Genomic DNA, 20603 nt, shown 5'->3' on the forward strand with positions numbered 1-20603 from the left:
CAAAACCACCTTCCCAGAAATAGACACAACCCGAAACATGCAAACATATTATTTCACTGACATGCTGTTTTGGCATTTTCAATTACCCCTGGCTCTGAGTACATCTGCAGGAGTTGAGGAAACACTCCTGATAAGGACTGCAAGAAATTAAGTCATCAACGTATGAAAAATTACTTTCAAAATTCCCATCATGAATCCCAAGAGAGATCTTGCTGTGCATGGGTGGACTTTTTTCTCCCTGTCATGCAAGCTGTTTTTGACAAACAGACACACCGACAGCATGCAAACGGATGGACAGACGGATGAGAAGGGGGAGGGTGGTGGTGGTGGTGGTGTATATCTATGTGGAGAACAAGGCACGATGAATCTCAGAGGACACACGGCTCGCTCCATGCTAAACAGACTCATTCATGTGACAGAAAATAAGAAATGTCTTAGGAGTGAGGGAGAAGAGAAAAAAAAAGTGAAAACTACAAAAAGGCTGCAAAGAAGGTTCAAAGTTTAATAGTGCAGTGTGACTGCCCGCAACCACATCATTATCCTGCTATGTGGTTTTCACTGAAGATAGAGCACCCATGGTACTTAAAAAGAAGGGGGCATTTTGCAGCTCATCTCCTTTCTTTACACCAAGCACAGTAAAGTTCCTACATTTTACTTGTTGAATATAAAGGTTATGGAAAGAATCACTATCAAATCGATATCAATTATCATGATCAATGTCAAATAATAAAAGACTTTTGCTTTTGAGTTGAAAGTTGACAGAACCAGTTTACTGTGGTTTAAAGGTAAAACATTTAAAGTGTATACATGCATTATATCGATATATATTGAACCTTTGTTAAGTTGCAACTGAAGAAACGTACATCGATAATGAATTAAATCAGTTATCACTTAAAAATAAGCAACGTAAAATAAAGTTGTACAACATATACAAATAAAGCTACACAACTTTAAAAAGCTATGACATATGCTAGCGTCAAAGTCGGTGGTTTGGTTCGTCCCCTTGCAACCATCTATTATGCTGACATTATCACTGTGGAATCAAGTTGTGCAACACACAAACAGAGATAACACTGGAGGTATAACTGTTGGTCAGGAGGAAAAAAAGAATCACCTCCCATAGGGAGAGTGGAGTGGGGGTGTTCCAATCAATGGCCCTGATTGGACAACAAATACAGCAAGCTAATGAGCCCCGAGGTCCACTCTCTTGACACATGCCATGCTGAGAAATGTTAAATAAGATGCCAGCCTCGCATAATGATGAGTCGGTGTTTGAACAGTCTAAGAGAGGTTTGGTGCGTTTTGAGATGTGCGGCACGTTAACAGTAAAAAGCAGCAAGAGCACGTAGTGAATGAGCTGAACTCTACCCATGCCCTCCATAAATGAATCTTAAATCCTAGAGTGGTAAAAACGAGCAGCCAAAGTGACAGGAGAGCTGTGTAAGAGAGAGACTGCACTCGGCTCACACAGTCCTTCTAACTCTGTAAATGATTTCACAAACAAAAATGCGCATGTAGCTCAGTCTGAGTCACACACAGAGAGCATTTAAAAACGCACACACACACACACAAAAACACACACACAAACAAGTACACCAAAAAAACAAACATATGCCCCGAGAGTGAAGTTTAACCAAACAGGTTTGAGTCATTTTTTTCCCTCATCAAGGAATACTTGGGTGTCGGGTCTAGTGTCAACAGGTACATGTGAAGACACAACTCACCCTGAAGACAAAACGCAAGACTGCTTTTGTGTCTCCGACACTCAAAACACAAACATAAGCTCACACTTATTATTAATCATAATAGCTCTCGTTATGTGCAAACTGGAACAAACAGATAAGCAACAAACAGATCCAACTTCAAAGCGACGTCCCGACAGTGAACTCGGCAAAGTCACATTCAATCAGTCTCTGAAAGAAGCTCATGCACTCACCAAGTGAGAGGATCTTTTCCTTCTCGTTCTCTTCAGTGACTTTCAATTTCCTATATATCTGTTTTTATGCTCTCCGTCTCTGTTCCTCGCTCATGGAAGTCCTGACGTCTGACAGAGCAGCAGAGCCGGTTGTTCAGCTGGTGTGCGAGGCAGCAAGTCACTTACGTCTGTGTGTGTGTGTGTGTGTGTCAATGAGGAGTGTGTAAGTCCAGCCGAGGTCACGGGCAGTCTGATGTGGTTGCGGGAGGAGATTCAAACGATGACGTGACTTCGGCTCTGTTCTATCTTGCCGTTTTCTCTCCTTGATGCCTTGTAAACGCACTTCTCCTGGGTGTCTTCACCACTGCCAAGATCTGAGAGACTGCTGGCTCCCTCTCTCCGTCTCTCTCTGTCTCTCTCTATACCCCTCCTCCTCTCGGTGTCTTTCACCCACACAGAAACACACCCTCCCTGTCACTACTCTCTCTCTCGCTCTACCTCCCCACCCTTTCTCACTATGCTGACAGATCAGGTACCTCCCCCTTGCCAGGTAGCTGAAAGCATGCTTTCAGCTTTGTCGTTCTTTCGCCATATCAATTTACTCACTTTTTCTTCATCTATTCTACTTTTGTCCAATGACACAAAGGAGTGCATGTAAGAAAACACAGCGGTAGGAGCGAAATACCCTAAAATCTCTTTGCATGCACATGTATTTACACAAGAGTCTTTACTATTTGTACAATGTATAACCTGAGGCATAAGCCATCTTGCCTCTGGCCTGCAGTCACATGAACAGCTGATTACACAAATGAGCGCATCAGGTGATGTTCTCTTCCTTTTCCTGGAATGAGGTCATAGTCCAGCACACCAGGTGCAATTACAGTGTGTATGTGTTTGTGTGGGTGTGTGATATCCGTCATAGGCAACCTTTGAGGTAAAATTTCAGTGCCAGTCTAATGTGGATGTTATTGTCCAACTGGGGACAAAAAATGTGTCCCTAATTGGGAAAAAATATTTTGAGTCAGTGGTAAAGGTTGGGAGGTTTAAAGGAGGTGGTTTTGGTTATAAGATAAAGACAGAAGTCCCAGAAGAAATATTATAACAAAGTGTGTGTGTGTGTGTGTTTCTGACCTGGACAACGCCCAGCATAAAAGATGAGATGGCAGTGACCCAAATTATAACTCTGGCTAAAAGAGAAACACACAGAAAAATAAAAGAAAACTAAAACAATGTCTCTGTCTCCGCTTCCCCCTCGAACATATAAAACGCAAACAGAACAAAACTTGTGTGACCTACAGCAGCCACTCAACATGAGTCAGACCCCACCCTCCCTCAAGCTTACATTTAAACCATCAATAGACGTCATGTCATTCTCCTTGACCATCCCCCACCAACCTGAAATTTAAAAGATGAGACATGATACTGAGACTTGATACTGACTTTCCTAAATGTAAAGTGGAAGCCTGACTATTGTTACTAATGACATCCTAACATCTTATAATGTAAGGATACTAAATTTCAAATAAATTTAAATAACAAATGCCAGCGTTAATTTAATGTATGGAATCACTACGTCTACAATTTGTGTTGTACACTTGTATTGTTAATATGCACACATTAAAACAAGTACAAATATATCAGAAAATCAGCTAAGTTAGGTTCTTATTCTTATTTGTTATTAAAAAAAAAACTCTTCCTGGTTAATACTGGCAACATCATTTTGGATTTTTTTTGAGTAAGGCATGCACGTTACAAAAATTTTTATTTTTTTCTTCCTCCGGGGAAGAAAGCGGAAAACCTGCTTTACAAAATCCATCCATCCATCCATTATCTACCGCTTTTTCCTCCACCAGAGGGTCACGGGGGGTGCTGTGCCTATCTCAGCAGACATTGGGCGATAGGCGGGGTACACCCTGGACAGTTCGCCAGTCCATCACAGGGCCACATAGAGACAAACAACCATTCACTCACACACTCACACCTACGGTTAATTTAGAGTGACCAATTCACCTAATCCCCATATCGCATGTTTTTGGACTGTGGGAGGAAGCCGGAGAACCCGGAGAAAACCCACGCACACACGGGGAGAACATGCAAACTCCTTGCAGAAAGGCCCTTGTTCCGAAGTTGTTCCAAACGGGGCTCGAACCCAGGAACCCGGGTCTTCTTGCTGCAAAGGCAAGAGTGCTAACCACTACACCAACCGTGGGCCCTGCTTTACAAAATATTTTATTTTAAATGACATTTTACTTCCTACTCCGAAAAACCACAGAAGTCATGGAATTCATGTGACAATACTTTCTTCCCCTCTAGGTTTACTTTGTTTTAATTCAACATCATATTATAGATTCATGCACAAATGATGACATGGAGTTACAGTGTCTAATAACCAGTGATCACACTGTATAGTGCAGATCGTCCAAAAATAGATGCCTTCGACTAATTACATTAATTTGATGAATGAAATCATGCAAACAAAACCCCACAATGATGAATGCTGTGGCATTCAGCGGAGTTGAGTCACCACATCCCATAGAGAGTCAGTTCACATCGATGTGAACTGTTTCACTGATCGGTCCATCAAGCAAAGCTTTTGGCACATGTAAGAGCTGTGCTGTCAGACAAATCACTTAAACCACACTCTAGGAAAAGGGGGGGAGGGGGGATCCTGAGACCAGAGGCCACAGTGAGAAAAGGTTGTGCAGGGAAGTTAAGTACAATTCAAAGATCCTGACAGTATTACCCTTCAGTTGTGCATGAAGTGGTGAATATTAACAGGTAAAGGTTAACAGGTAAAGGTTAACAGGCGGCAATTCGTCCTTATTGCAGGCTATCACAAAACAGATGACCTGGGGCCTGTGAAAGTTTCTGTTGCACAAGTTGTTAAACAAGATAAAAATTGCAGATGAAATACCATGTCAAAAGTGTGTTGAAGGTAAATCATTAAAAACATCATCTCAAACTGTAGTTTTTATACGTCAAAAAGAATGCATAGCAATATATTGTGAATGTTTGACCATTTTTTCCCGCAGAAGAAACTAGGTTGATAACCAGAAACTACCTGTTTTGTTTATCAGTGTTATCTGCAAATACTTTACAGTTTCATTTGAAGCACGTTCATTTGAAGGCCCACATGAAGTGTTGCAATACTAGGCCTCTGTGATTATGAATTTATGGAGAAAGCAATTTTTATCTTTGTCTGTCAGGACATAGAAAGTATACAAGGTGGCTGGTAGAACTCTGGTCCACAGGCCAAGTGGTCCAGTGGTGAGTGAGGGTATCATAATGTGATGTGGAGGATTATCAGTCCAGAGCCTTCCAGACCTCCCTGACACCTTCCAGGCATTCCTGAGGGCACCTCCCACTGCTGTGCCTCCGTCGTCCATCCTCCCCTGTCAAACCCCCACATATCATCCCCTCTTTCTCTGTGTGACTCAAACATTCTTGCAATCCCATTACCCCCTCCTCCTCCAACCCGTCCTCAGCATTCAGCAAAGAAGCTAAAAGACAAACAAACGGGCATTTACCAATTTTACTTATTGCAGAACTGTTTAAATGCACTCAGGTCCATTGTCTGTGCAGCTACATAACTACTTTCTATCGCCAGCTAATAATTAGTTAATATTCAACAGCTGATGGTAGGTATTTATCTGTCCAAAGTGTGGCTAGACAACCATAACAGAGCCCCAAGAAGACAAGAGGATAACTCTCATGCTAAGGAATAGACTGGTTGGGTCTGGCAACAGTTAAATGGGTTCTGTGGAGAGTAGCAGAGAGAGGGTAACACATGCTGATGGCGTCTTTGTTAGCCATTATTCACCAACAATGAATAGCACGCTGTTGCTACTATGGCTTGTCTCATCAAATCTTCGTCTGCCCCTTCTTCTCACCCTGTTTATTCAGCCTTCCACTAAAAACAGCTTTCAACAGGTGGACAACAGGTTGGTCAGGACTGAAGCCTAAGAGGTCAGTGGTCTGGAACTCTATTTTCAGAGGTCAAAACAACTTACAAAATCCTGAACTTTTGTTGACATTGGTTTTCATTCTCATGGCAAGCGATGGAAGGTAGTAATGCCCTGTTTCTGCCAAACATGCCTAAGTATAGTATTGCTATCTTATTATGGTCAGGCAAGTGCTGTTGCTCCAGTAGTGTAGCTCTGCCTTGTGTATCATTACGACAGTGGAGATAGCTTTTGCCAGTGAAGGTAATTGCACTGCTGAGACATAAATATAGCACATCCCACACCAAGAACAGACAAAGCCTTTTGTTTTCTTCCCAGAAACGTGGCTCAGAAGGTGATTCATGTTTTGGAAGCAAATGCCTGTCACTATATCATTCTCAAATAACAGCGGCTGAGTTGAAAATGCACAGAAGTGAGGACAAAGAGGAGACAGGAGAGTACAAAGTGAAAATGACAGGAAGCGACTTTGAACTGGATCAACATGCAGGGTGCTGGTAAACAAATGTTGTGTTACTCCAAAAACAGGATAGAAAAGCAGCCAGGAGAAAAATACAGGCAGCCTAATTGCTTTCTCTCAGAAGATTATTTTCAGGTTGGACTAACAAAGAACAAGCAAATAATCTTAGTTGGCTTTTAGCAGATTAAGATATGGTAGAGAAAGGCCACACTATGACATAGTGTAACCTTTACCATATCTTTCCCCCCATTAAATTCAAAACAAATCCAGACTGGCTCAGCACTTATTTAAAAAATACACACTGCTAGCTATTACATGGCTTTTTGGAAATGCTACCGAACATGACCAGCATTATATAGAAGTCAATTCAAATTGAGCGTTGTTAGCTACATCCTCTTTTGCTTTCAGGTGGTACTGTTGAAAATATCTAACCAGAGTTTTAAAATGTCACCTTCGTGCCCTCTAGCTAAGCAAGTTTGTTTTGTATCCTGCCTCTAGATATATACTCACTCTGTGTCTCTTGAGATAAAGCTGTACCATTTGTGTCACACTCTGCAGTTTGGCTCTCCTATCAGTTAATGGATATAGGTTACACCCAGCCCAGATTAGTACAGGAAAAAAAAGATGCGACTGTTGTAAAGTCCATAAACTTTTCCTAATCACTCAGGTGTAAGGTATGTTGGTAGTGACCATGGATACCTTGTTTAACCATATCATTTCCTCTGTGACAGAAAGAGGAAAAATAAAGTTTTCACCTTTCCAAGGTGTTCCATCGAGCGTCTTCCCTCCATACAAGCATCAGGAGCCCTCAAGAGGGGGCATGGCTGTGGGGGGGCAGTCAATGGACAGGAATATAGGTTAGCAAGTAAGTAGGGAGGTATGAGGTGGGTGCAGGTCAGGTGTCAGAGGTGAACAAAAGCTTTGTAAGCCCCACACAGAGCAAGGGAAATGCCTCCTGGTGACACTTACTGGCGTCCAGGCGATGCGTGTACTCATTTTTACAGGCAGTGCCTCAGGCTTCAATTTGTTTGTCTAACAATGTTGTCTTACAGATGTTTGTCTAGTCAAGTCTCCGTGCTTTTCAATTTTGTCTTCCTCGTAGAAGTAGGATGTAACCCTCACCCTCCTTTGTCCAATTATTAAAAAAAAAAAAAAATGTTTGCAATGCATTCTATTACACTGAGAGTCTGGTGGAAAGAAAAACAACCCTAACACCTGCATGAACAACAGCATTTAAAAGCTTTCACTGCACTAGGCCTGTCATCTCCTTCTCTCTGTGGCTTTACTGGATCAAAGGAAAACAGCAGAAGTGTTATACTAAGAAAACCTTTTGCGGCTACAATCATGCTCTAAAAGCACACAAAGACACAAGCAGAAATGTATGCTCAAAGTAGAGCTTGGCAAAATGGAAAAACATCTTACCACAATATACTTTTTAATATCATTTGATATTTCACGATATAAACACATCAATATTTCTCTTAAGCTTAAAGGTTCCCATTTACTCTGAAATTTAATGTAAAGTGAGGAATGTAGCACACGTTCTGCAAATGAATTTAGATAAATAAAACGGGTATATATTAAATACAATCTTAATACTTACAGGTTTTACAGGAGAACAGATAAATTATTTGATCAGTTCATTAAATAACAGAATCTACCTTTATGATGTGTCTTTTTTTTGTAGAGCTCAAAATAGGTTGAATTGCTGGCAAACAAACCCAGTCTTCTTTGGTAACACTGCCGTTTGAGGTTCCATTAGGATTTTCTGTCATAATGTTCTCATTTGACTGGCTCTAACTTCACGCACATGGCTCCAGTCACGAAAATATTACCACACGTGCCTCTCCCTGCTTGTCTTACACTGTGTGCATCAACCTAACATGATTGTAAAAACTCAGAAAAATATATTTTCATTTTGAAGGTACACTTTTACGCATCAGAGTGTCATTGTGCCTTTAGGAGTAAGAGTGTCAGCCCGAAGCAGCTGCAGTTTCTGTCATGGAGGAAATATTTCCCTTTCTGACCACGGTCTATAATCTAAGCAGGAAATCTAACACAAGCACAAGTCTTGTTACACTTCAGGCAAAGATTATCATCATATTATCAGCTTATGAACATTTAACTTTCTCCACTGTGACCAGTCTGTATCTCTGTGTGAGTTAGCCCCGCCCCTTGCACAGAGAGACAACAACACCTCAGGATTCTGAGCGGCAAAAATCTGTCGTACAAACAGCTCCATTGACGTCAGCGCTTTGCAAATAACTGTTTGTGTTTGTGCCGAAAAGCATATTCCATATAACATAAAAGAACTCCATCAGTTCTTTTTAGGGACCAACAAACAGTGTAATTTGGCTGATGGAAAAAAAACTGATGCTTCCATACAAGAGCATTGAACAGCAATGGATAGAATGTGTCCTATAGATGATTCCATCTGCTTTGGCAGATCGTCAACACCAAACCTTTCACAATCTAGTATCGTCATATCGCTCACCCCTACTCACAACTAAATGTCACAAGGCAATTCATGCAATGAAAGACTGACCAATCACATGTCAGTTCAGACAGGGAATGGGCATTCGTATAGGCTGTTCCAGCACACCCACTGAGCATGATTGCTATCCCAGTAACACCTGCCTACACTTCGTCTAAATGAAAGTCAGACAATTAACTTGATTTAACATGCGTCTGAAAAATAAAGTCAACAAAACAGGCATAGGCGGAGAGTTTCCAAGACAGACAAGTTGCCTCTGGGCATCTGTTGAATAAGAGAGTGTTTGTTGATGCTCATTATATTATAGAAGCTCAGGACAATAACAAAACCAGAGTATTTTAATAACCTGCAGATAAGACATGACGACGACGACTTGTTTTTCCAGCACTCCTGTCTACTGCATCTTGAAGCAGAGGACATGGGCACAACTGATTTACCAGATCTCAAGTAGACACTTAAAGAACTGTTGAATTTTAAAAAGGCTGATGAGACTGCCATCTCAATCTTTATGCGGATGGTAGGGGGTTTGAGTGTGTACTGGAGTAGCCATGCACATGGCACTGAATTAATGACATTGTGCGTGCGTGTGTGACGGGGGGTGGGTAAGTGGGTGGATATACCAGATTACTAATTTGGGTTTAGACAAAGACCATATGTGTGCATATGTGTATCTCTCCCACATATCTCCCACATTATTCTCCTTAATGTCAGAGTAAAGCCCTATCAGCAGGAATGTCAGGACTGTCGGGTCAGCAGCAGTGACATCATGGTAGACCTACAGAAGCAACAACAAGGCCTCAGCACTAGTTTCGTCCTGGTTACATCAGCTAGACAATGCTAGAGTATGGATCAATGACACCCACTCCAGCCCTGCTTCCGCCTCACATAATGATTCTTCCAACACTCAATTTCCGACAAGCAACTGATACGTCTAGAACACCATAGTCACAAAATGTTTTAATTTCCATAGAAAACAAACATGAAGCCTTAAATCAAACCTTCTCTACACTTAAGATGGTGAATGATGATGCAACATGTTGAATTACATTGATCATCTAAAGCATCAGAGGTCAGAGTCAACCATCAGTTCAGTTCTTCAGGTTGACGGAAAGAGTGGCAAGCCATAGAAATCTGTGCAACTTTGACAAGGGTTAAATTAAGATGGCTTAACAACTGGTCAGAGCTTTTCAAAATAGCAGGTCTTATAAACCATGATTAGTACCTACCAAAGGACACAAGCAGTGAACCGGCTCAAGCATTATGGAAGCCCAAGGCTCACTGATGCATGTAGAGTGACGGCAGTCCAGTATGGTGTATAGGCACACAGAAAAATTATGGAACACAAAATGCGTCACAGCTTGCAGCGTATGGAGATGTGTTGCTGTAGACTGGACAAAGTGCATATGCTGACCTATCTAAACCCCTGAAGGCTCTAGAATGGAATGGACATACCCAGTGTCAAAAAACTGGGCCATGAAGCAAAGCAAGTAGTCAGTAGTCAAGTCAAGTATACACCTTGATTACAGTGGCATCACTCTGATGGCAGTGGATTAAGCATCCTGCTACACTGCAAAGTATGATCAAAGGTTTGAGAAACCGAACAAAATGTTCAAAGTGTCCACTTGGCTTGCAAACGGAACAGATCTCAATCTGACCGAGTATCTGTGGGATGTGCTAGAAAAATATTCCCTCCACGGAAGGCCCACCTAGCAAGAACATTGGATGTAAGATTATTGCTGACTGATACTAAAAGCAAACTTCAGAAACTTTGTCTTGTCCATGACTTAAGAGGCATGCTGATTTACGTCAGGATGAAAGATGTTAAACAGCACTGGACCATAGCCACTTACAAACAAGGTTCACCTGCCTAAGGTGGTCTAAGGTCAACAGTCAGACATTAATTGTTTGACAGGGAGAGAAAAGTCTGCAGCCTGGGGGCAGGCTAACATGGATTTGCATTTGTGTTTTTTACATTATTTTATAAGCAACAAATATATGTGAACCTAACCAGTTCAACACATACAATAACATCGTTGTTTTGGGCCATATTTGTCCATTTGTTTGTCTGTGAGCAGCATAACTTAACTTAGTTAAATAATTAACATTTGCCATTAATTAAGGCAAATAATTACCTGGGGATGCAGGTTATGACACAAGGAAATAATTATTTTAATTGTTTGTTTAAAAAAAAACATATTTTTTGGGGGGGGGGTTGGGAGAGAGCTTTCTCTAGTTCAATTTATTTCTACTTCTTGCAAACAATTCTTTGATCCATCCCTTCTCTATGTGAGGGGTCAAGTGTCAGCAAACAGATGCTAGTGTGTGTTTGTGTAAGCAAGGTGAGTGTGTATGCGCAAAGGATCCTCCAGGTCATCAGATAGAGTGCATTTGAGGAAGGGGGGGGGCAGGGAGCCAGTTTTCAGCATTACCATGGTAACCAAACACAGACATAACCACCTGGTTGGTGCAGCCCAAGAAGGGGGGCTCAGGGCGCACTTCAGGACAGTGACCATGCCAGAAAATCCGAAAAGAGTGGTTCGCTTCCCAAACACAACCCATATTGTGTTTGAGCCATGACGAGACCAGCAGAGCAGAGAGCGCACACAGCTGTTGAATCTTTCATGGAGCATAAGAACTAAGCCTACTGGACTGCTCTCATTACAGCAGAATAATAACTTCATGTTTTGTCTGTGTTATCCTTGCATGGTTTCAAACACAGATAGCCCTGTTGTTATGATTGGACACCATAACAAATATGTCTCAGACAAAGACACACACTTAAATTAATACACAGCAAAGTACATGGTCATAATACTGAAAAGTAAAAGCTGGATCATAATAAGCCTAACTTATTGTCTAAGTGCATATCCAGCATTTTTATAAACATGTCAAATGACGTTATCATAGTGACTAATACACCGGATATTAGCCTCTATCAAATAAACAGTGACTCACTTGGGTTTAAATTAAACAATTAGTCATTAATCAATGACAGAGCTAAGATGACGTTTGTAGGATCAAAAACAAGTTAAGCAATGTGGTGAATGAAAGTTAAAAAAAAAACAAAAGTGAACACTGACATTAAAACATTTTGTGTTACTCACCTGTTGCAGTCAAAAAGGTATCTGTGGTTGCCTGATGTAAAAGAGGGCGGCGTAATGGAGGAAGAGTGAGACAATCCTGTCTCCTGTTCACTGGGCTACCTGATCCACCACAGCCTGTGGAAGAGACAGCGACTGAGTGAGACAGACTCAGAGCAATGCCAAAGGGGAGGGTTGGCCCGGGCGAGAAGGGGAGGTGGCGGGGTGGTGTTCTGTAGCTGAAGAGAAAAGTGAAGTGGTGCCGCCATTCCCCATCACCCGGGAAACCAACGCTCTTTCAAAGACAATCGGCCAATGGCAAACACCGGCAATTGTGTTCAGACAAAAAGTCACATGACTGCTCAAACACCACTCCCTGTGCACTGACTAGAGTGAGAGGGGAAAAAAAAAACAAGGTTCAGCGTGGGGGGTGTGGGGGGTGTTGGGCCTGAAGGCTGAGGGCAAGTAAGTACACAGTGAGAAACAGAAAGGAGGGAAAAGGAGTAGAATTGAAATAGACAGAGGCTGGAATTTTGAACTGAGTTGTAGAAGAAAAAACTGATCCGTTTGTATCATTCCTATAATTTACATACAGTTCCATCTCCACCTGAGCGTCCTCATAACCCCAACCATAGAATTATCATTGCTTATTTATTCATCATAACCATGTTGATAAGCAAATGTATTTCTAAAATGACCCCTCAAATTTTCTTACTTCAATATAACCTGCTGCTCTATTGGTTTGTTTTCTTATTATACTTATTAATATCAACAACCAGTTGCATGTTACATCAACGTGTAAATATAAAGGTTAGAATAAGCTTATAATAGGACATCACAGTCAGTGGTGAATTTTAAAAGCACACAATCTTTCACAATGTTGGAGTACTGAACAGATCCAGCCCAGACCCAGAGATTCCTCAAGTTCTTCAGTTGTCCTTTATGATCAAAATGGAACTACCCACTGTTTTTCAAATGGCTATAGCAGCTTAAGATGTATGAGATGCTGATTCTAATTCCAAACAATTTATATTCACCCCAAAAATATACCCCATGCACAATGGAGTGCAGACACCAATGAAGCCAGAACTCTACATCATCTACATAAGTCAGCCATGCAGAAATTATTCATTATGACATCCACAGACCCTGAAAAATGCATTGGCATACATACAATTTGGCCATTTTCACTATCTATACCACATTCATCTTGCTGTGCCAAAATCATACTACAAGCCTCAGGCTTAAGAGTCTCAATTTGAGAATCTCAAACCTGCACAGTGTTGTTAATAAAGAAATAAGGTTTACCTTACATCCTATAGCAAAGGCAAAAAATATATTGTAACTATTAATACAAATGAATGCTTTAATCATATCAAACTATCTGTCAATGTGAAGTGTATCATGTTTTTACTATGCACACTGGCATCTGCCCAGGGCTGTAAAGCAAACAGCAGTGAGGTTCTCTGCATGAATTCTGCAACAGAACATGGAAGACACTACAGTCTGTGAATGTTTGGCAGCAGGTTTAATACCCAGACTGAAAGCACACACCTATCACTTTCTCAGCAATGCACTTTACACTTGAACACAATCATCCGTCTTGTAATACATCGCCTCCGCGCCAGACAATTACGCTACTTCAGCTACAGCAGTCTATCTCATTTTCAGAAAAGCAGTTACCATGTACAAAGTGGCTCGATTACCTCTCTCCACTGTGTGAATGTGACAGGGCACTGTAGATGATGAGCCACAACAAGAGAAGTGACAGATGTGGACAGTATTTTCAAAGATTCCAAATAATAATAGTAATAAAAAAAGAAAATCTTAACCAATTCCCACTGGTCAAAAAACATGTTTGAACATTTAATGTGTTTAATTAGAATTCACTCCCAGATCAAATGACTCTAAACTAATTCTTTTTATCAGCTTCAGCTCTGAGCGTCATTAGCGGGAACGTAAGACACCGGTGAAAACACTCATTTGTCCTTCGTCTGCTCTATTTTGCCAGCAACATTATTTCCAACACAACGCTACACATTAGCATTAATGTTTGTAGTGATCTTTTTAAAACGGAGGACAGGGCTGAATATTATCTATTAGATTTAATTTGTCCATTGTCCAGTTTATTTATTAATTACAGTTTTTTGTTTTGTTCTATAAAACAATGAATTTGCAAATCTCAAACAGCTTTGTCCACTCAACTGCTGCTATGAGATCTATTGGGGGTATTTTTACACTTGCGTGATGTTAAAAGTGCATGTTAAAATGATAGGGAACTATCACAGACAAGTTCCTAACAGACAACAAAGTAATCGAAAGGGCGATGGACGGTGATGGCACTGCGATGATTTAGTGTCTGCAACATGAACGCTGGTAACGGGGGTGTGTGTAATTCTCAGCTGGTAGACGAGCAGCTGGACAGATGAGTCACCATGTCCACATTTCATAGTGTGCTGGGGCTGAGAGAGCAACTAAAAACAATCCTATAAACTTTCCCCCCTCTGACTTTTCAATTTATTTGAGCATTGTGAACAGAGTGTACCACTAATTTATCAAAGGAAAACACTGGAGGCGAAATACTAAATCGATTTCGGCTGCATCACAAAGTGCGCTGTATATCCATTCACAGAATCAGAACTATTTGGCTGTTTAAATTAAATTTTGCCCTTATGTATCATCTTCATACGAGTTCTGCATAATGAACAGTGAGAATGGAGAGACTGAGAAGTAGACAAATTGTGCCACATTCTCATACTGTTTCGGTAGTGAACACACAGAACATTAACTTCTAACAATAAAAACCAGCAATGATTACTCCAGAAACTAATCAAGGCATACCACAATACACATAATGACTTCTGTATTTTAAAACGCAACTGTTGATGAGCAATTCACGTTTGGTTAGTGCATGAAATAGAAAAGATAAAGAAAAGGGAAGAAAACAATGCTGTATTCAAATACAGGGAACTAAGAATAGGAAGAAGAGAAAAATACATGTTCTCTCAGGTTAAACAAGAAAAAAACTGGAAGGTAGACAAACTGTTTGACATACATTCTTTCTGTACATGTTTAATGTTTAATCAAACATTAAACAAAACATTTTGTCTGGGGTGTTTTATGAGCAAATTTGTAAATAATCAGGTTAGTCAGCATTTTGGTGAGATGTTGACAACAAAAAGACATATGTAAGACATGTAATATATATATATACAGTATATATACACAGAGAGAGCCTTTCCTAACATAAAAAGCCTCATTCCTCCTCACACAAACGTCTTGACCAGAGAAGAAGTAAAATTAGGGTCTGCAGTGGAAATGCATTAGACAGAAATGTGAAATATACAGGGTTAAAAGCAGAGAGGAAGTTGATAAACACTGCAATGTGGATACTTTTCTTCCAGACAATCGCAATTTCATTGAGGTTTGCTCATGCTCTCTTTTTCTCTGATACACTTTGTTGGTGGATATTAAACGTGTAAAATGTTTTTAAGGTCTGTTATTGTTACCTTTGTGTCTCCTCTTATCATGTGATGACTCTCAGTGGAAAAGACATTTCACTGTATATATATATATGTTTATACGTGAACACACTCTCACTCTCCGGCTGTTGCTGACACACTAAAATCGGTGCTATGTTTAAAAAAAATAAAAAATAAATTAAACAGGCAATGGGGAAGTTTTGTTTTACTGTATGTGCATTAACAGTGTATAAGTACATCTCTGTTTTTCATATTTCAGAGAATATGGCAGACCTTGTGCACTGTTCGGACTTGAGACTGCAGTAACCATTTTTACAGCTAGTGGTCGCTGCTGTGCATATTTAACATCACCATTAAATCTAAAGTATCTTGCAGTGATTTAAAAGTCAATTCATTGTGGTTTTGTGGACCAAAATATTAACTTTCTGGACCTCTCTGAATATTATTTGAATACAATGAACTACACTTTCGTTGATATTCGTGTCATTAACAACTAACACGAACGGTTATTGACTGTAGTTTAGCGGTGTTGTGTTCACGCTAGCACAAGATAAACTACTTGCTGTTCAGGTTAAATTCGTCTACAACTATAAATAGTTCTGGTAGTCAAACGAACCAAGACACTTAAACCCAATGACACGTAGCCCATAACTTTATCTGAAAGTAATGTGAACGAGTGGGGAAAGTTTTTTTTTTAATCCGTGTTCATCTTTGTTAGCCTGACATCAGCGTGCAGGTGCAGCGCTCACAGCTCACTTTATTCCACCTGTTGCAGCCACCGTCAAAGTACAAAACAGTTAACTTACACTAGAGTTTTATAGAAAAGAGGTTAAAACAACTTACATGAGATTAGTTAGTCGATACGACCGAGGGCTTCAGCCTCTGGTCTGACAGTCCACTTGGTCAAAAATCCGCTTTTGTCAAGAAAGCCCCACGCCGGAAATAGCAATAATACTATTTCCGGTCAGCACTTTCAAATTAAAGGTGTCAACGCTCGTAAGGATATGATGTTTTTGTTTTCAAGTCAGTTTATGTGATTTTAAACAAAATAGAAGAGAGTTTCTCAGATACTTCTTTTGAATTAGGTCCTCATCTGTTTTGATAAACGATTGAATCTGACTCTAAAGTATGAGGAGGTACTCTTGGGTAGATGGTAGTAAGGCATGGGACAATATCAAAAAAATTCTTGTCATGATTATACTCAAACAAAATAAGAAGGATTCACAAAGATATTAGGATAATTGCAAAAATATCCTAATATTTGTGCAACATCTGCATACTCATATTTGTAAGCATACAGAAAATTAAAACCTGTTCTGAAACAAATATTAAGGAAGCAGTGTTAATAATGTTACATGAGGTCATGACGGCCCTAAGACAGGCTTCCCCTAACTTAAAATTAAAATAAATCATGAACTCAACTGAACTTTATTTATAAAGCGCTTTAAGCAGCCATAGCTGGAACAAAGTGCTGTACATGAAAAGAAATAGAACATGACACATACAAGCATGGGAGACAACATACAAACAATAATAATGAAGACTGTATGTTGGTGAGCTCAGTGATAGAAAACAGAAAATGTCCTTTTTTGGTTTTTAACGTGATGCGCTTGTCCTGCCCCTAATGGCAGCAGATAAAGTACAGCAATAGATTATTATTGATTGGTAACGACTTCTAAACACACATCTGAGAATACTGCACAGATGCATTGCATTCCACCTTTAAAATATACATGCTGTTGCATGTGAGTGAGCGACTGCGTGATGAGGAGGAAGTGCTTAAATCAAAAGGGGAAATTGTGTCTGTAATAACATTTTCATTGCCTAAAAGAGTCAAGTAGTTATGTTTAACAAAAGGAAAGGAAATGTGCAACCAGCCACTTTTGTTTTTGTGGCCCAAATGTTGCTTTAAAATCAAAAATGTATGAGTGGCATGACATGTGACTTTGAGCACAGGAATATAAACACTGACCCACCACAGGCGTTTCTGACAAAGCAGAAACCTACAACAGCTGTTCGTGGCTTTCTTCTGCAGGAATAGGTTATTGAACAGACTCTGTTAAGACTGGAGCGTTTTCTAAAACTCGTGCCAAGAAACTATTGTTAAAAATTGATGATGTACGCAATAAAAGAAGGCCAGAAAACAGGCGTCTATTGTAGTCCTGATGCATTTCTTTTCTTCTCTTCTTTTGAAGAACAGGTTATCCCCAGAGCCTCTGCTCATAGTCACTGAACACATGACCTTGAAACAGAATGAGCAGCAAATGCAGTATTAGCTCTGCTATATTGATTTCAGCATTGCAAAACAATGAGAGAGAGGAAAGTCACGGTTGTAAATGCTGAAATAACCTTTCTCTGTGGCGTGAAGTCGCTTTTTTAAAACCTCCATTTGATATCTTAGATTTCAAACACAATTCCAACCACTTAAATCTACATTTTCCATGAAGTGTTTAATGTGTTTACCCTACTTTCATTGTCATGACAACAAAGACCGCAACAGAATTCCTCCTACAGGGGAAGAGTACCTGTTACCTACAACAACCCTGGTATAACAGGAGATGTATAAACACAGGAACAGTTGCTATATCCATTAAAATGATTATCTTTTCACGCTGGTCTAATAATTCCATGTCATAAAGATGATTGAAGATAATTTCACTTTGTTCAGGGAGCTTTAATGTAGTGAAGTAATTACAAATAAGGTGCCTTTTGTATATCATTAAGGACTGCGTGTCTGTCTTTGATTATGAAGGTGTCGACAGAAAATGAGTTATCTTGGAGTGAATGGAATGTTCCTTCCGGCAGGAACCTGTGGTCTCAGGTGGACTGTACAAACAGCTTCTGCTGGGCTTGTCTGAACTCATACGGCAGATAATTGCAGGTACAGTATTGGATGGGAAAAAATGGGACCTATGTTAAGTCAATATTAAGATTAGCCTTGCCAGTGTTTTTGCCCGTGTTTGTCTGGTTGTCTGAGTCCTATAATTAAAAAAGTCAAAGACAGGTTTGGATGAAATTTCCAGTGCTTTAGAAATCAATTATTAGAATAGTATTGACACGGGGAAACCGAGTGGCCTTGGCAGATGGGATATAAAATTATTTCTTACAAATCTGTTGTGTTTGAGCATGGAAAAATCTAAAACATGGAGGACAGTGGCTCCCCAGGACTGAGAGGAGTGAGAAGCCCTGATATATTCAATCCAACTTTATTTGTAAAGCACTTTAAAACAACCATATCTTACACAATTGTACAATTGTCCTTCTGCATGCCATGTCTTCGACTCCTTGGGTTGTGTCTTTGTAGGAATGTCGCTGCGATCCAACTGACTTGATCATGAATTCAACTCAAATATCAGTTGGTATTGGACCAAAATATTCACGTTCGGTTGGTGTCGTGGTTAGCACTCTCACTTTTGCAGCAAGAAAACATGGGTTAGAGCAAGGGCCTTTCTTGCAAGGAGTGTGCGTGGGTTTTCTCCGTGTTCTCTGGCTTCCTCCCACAGTCCAAAAACATGCAGACTTGGGGATTAGGTGAATTGGTCACTCTAAATTGACCGTAGGTGTGAGAGTGTGAGGGAATGGTTGTTTGTCTCTATATGTGTGGCCCTGTGATGGACTGGCGAACTGTCCAGGGTGTACCCCGCCTGTCGCTCTATGTCAGCTGGGATTGGCACCAGCGCCCCCCGTGACCCTCAGGTGGAGGATAAAGTGGATAGATCGGTTGGTATTAGTTTTCATTGTACACAAAGCAAATACTGACACTTTTCACATGTTTGTTTTGTCAGTGTGTATTCTATTTAGAATTCGGCCGATTAATCGATTGGTACAATAATGGCAATTTTTTTAAGAATTAGCATTAGGAATTAGCAATATATATTAATTTGCCAAATGTGTCATATTCATTTTTCTTCTCAGAAACTCTGATGACCTATTTCATGTATTTAATATTCAGTATTTATATACATGTTGTTTTCAAATGTTCTTGCAGATTCACGTGTCGTTTGTTTTTGTAAAACTGTCATGTTTTATCAGATGGAAAGAGGAACAAAAACATATTGAGCAAAAACTATTGGCATCATATACTGGCTTCTGAAGATCATTATTGACCTATAACACCAAATGTATTTTTGCTTTAATGATTTAAAAAAAAAAAAATTGCTCAAGCTCTACAGTTTAGGTGCATGGCCTTTAAAGGACACCATGTCTTCTTGTTCTTGTTTGGCAATCCATTTTTCATCATTTATTACAATTACTAATCTGTGATTAGCAGATAAAAGCACTCTTGGTCTGTAACATCTGGTAATTATAGGACTGTTCAGAAAGAGTAGGTGGACACACCATTCCACAAAATACCTCGCTTATTCTTTTCCATTCTCCCCCGAGGTGTAATAGCACCACTAGGATGGGCGTGGGGCTGAAAACACCTGACAGGGAGTGAGGGAGAGAAACAATCCCACAAGTGGAGCAGCTGTGCTGGGAAGATGTTTCGAAGGTGGTCCGTTTATGCACGATGACAGGAGCTACTGAGGAATAACACCTTACATAAGAGCTGTCTCATGGTTAATGGGTGGGTGTTTGCTCTTACATGTATACACACACACACAGATAGCACATTCCTATGTCTAACATGTGTACACATCTTAATCCAATCCTGTGGACAGCTGTCACTGAACCACATAGGAGAAGAAGAAGGAGTATTAGCAGCACTGTTATGATTTGATGACGCCCTGTGCTTTATTACTACTTTGACTCATGTATTTATGTCCTGTTGCTGTGAACAGATGGGATAGATGACGGGGCGTGTGTGTGTGTGTGTGTGTGTGTGTGTGTGTGTGTGTGTGTGTGTTCACATCAGGCAAGCAAAGGTCCCCCTGAAATAAATGTCCATGTAAAAAAAAAAAAAAATCAATGTGACGCCTTCAAAAACAAATGACTACTCTCAGCATTTTATAACCCAAAGAAGTATTAAGGTGTTAAAAGTTACTGCCCATCGGTGCCTCAGTACTGCTCATCTTAAGTGCGTCTCAGGACAAAATCAGCCTGAGGTTTGTCCTTCGCACAACAATGGACGAAGTTGTTTCCATCTCCTTCTGGGAAACAACAGGAATTGTCACAGTTTGAACATATAAAGTCTAAGTTTGTGTTTGTTCCGGTCCATTACTCCTGTTATGCATTGCTTACTGCCATGAATACCAAATATTCTCCTGTACTAA

At 40.2% G+C, this 20603-nt stretch overlaps 1 protein-coding gene across 1 annotated transcript in view; it reads right to left on the minus strand.

The window, feature by feature from the left end:
* Positions 1-16316, minus strand: part of rassf7a (Ras association domain family member 7a) — a 36170-nt gene extending 19854 nt beyond the window's left edge. The window contains exons 1-2 of the mRNA XM_083893172.1: positions 16234-16316; positions 11933-12046 (exon numbers count right to left, since the gene is read on the minus strand). The gene's annotated coding sequence lies outside the window, so the exon portion shown is untranslated. The remainder of the gene's footprint in view (positions 1-11932; positions 12047-16233) is intronic.
* Between the last annotated feature and the right edge of the window lie 4287 nt (positions 16317-20603).

This window comes from Microchirus variegatus (assembly GCF_963457635.1).
Source record: "Microchirus variegatus genome assembly, chromosome: 8".
NCBI lineage: Eukaryota > Metazoa > Chordata > Actinopteri > Pleuronectiformes > Soleidae > Microchirus > Microchirus variegatus.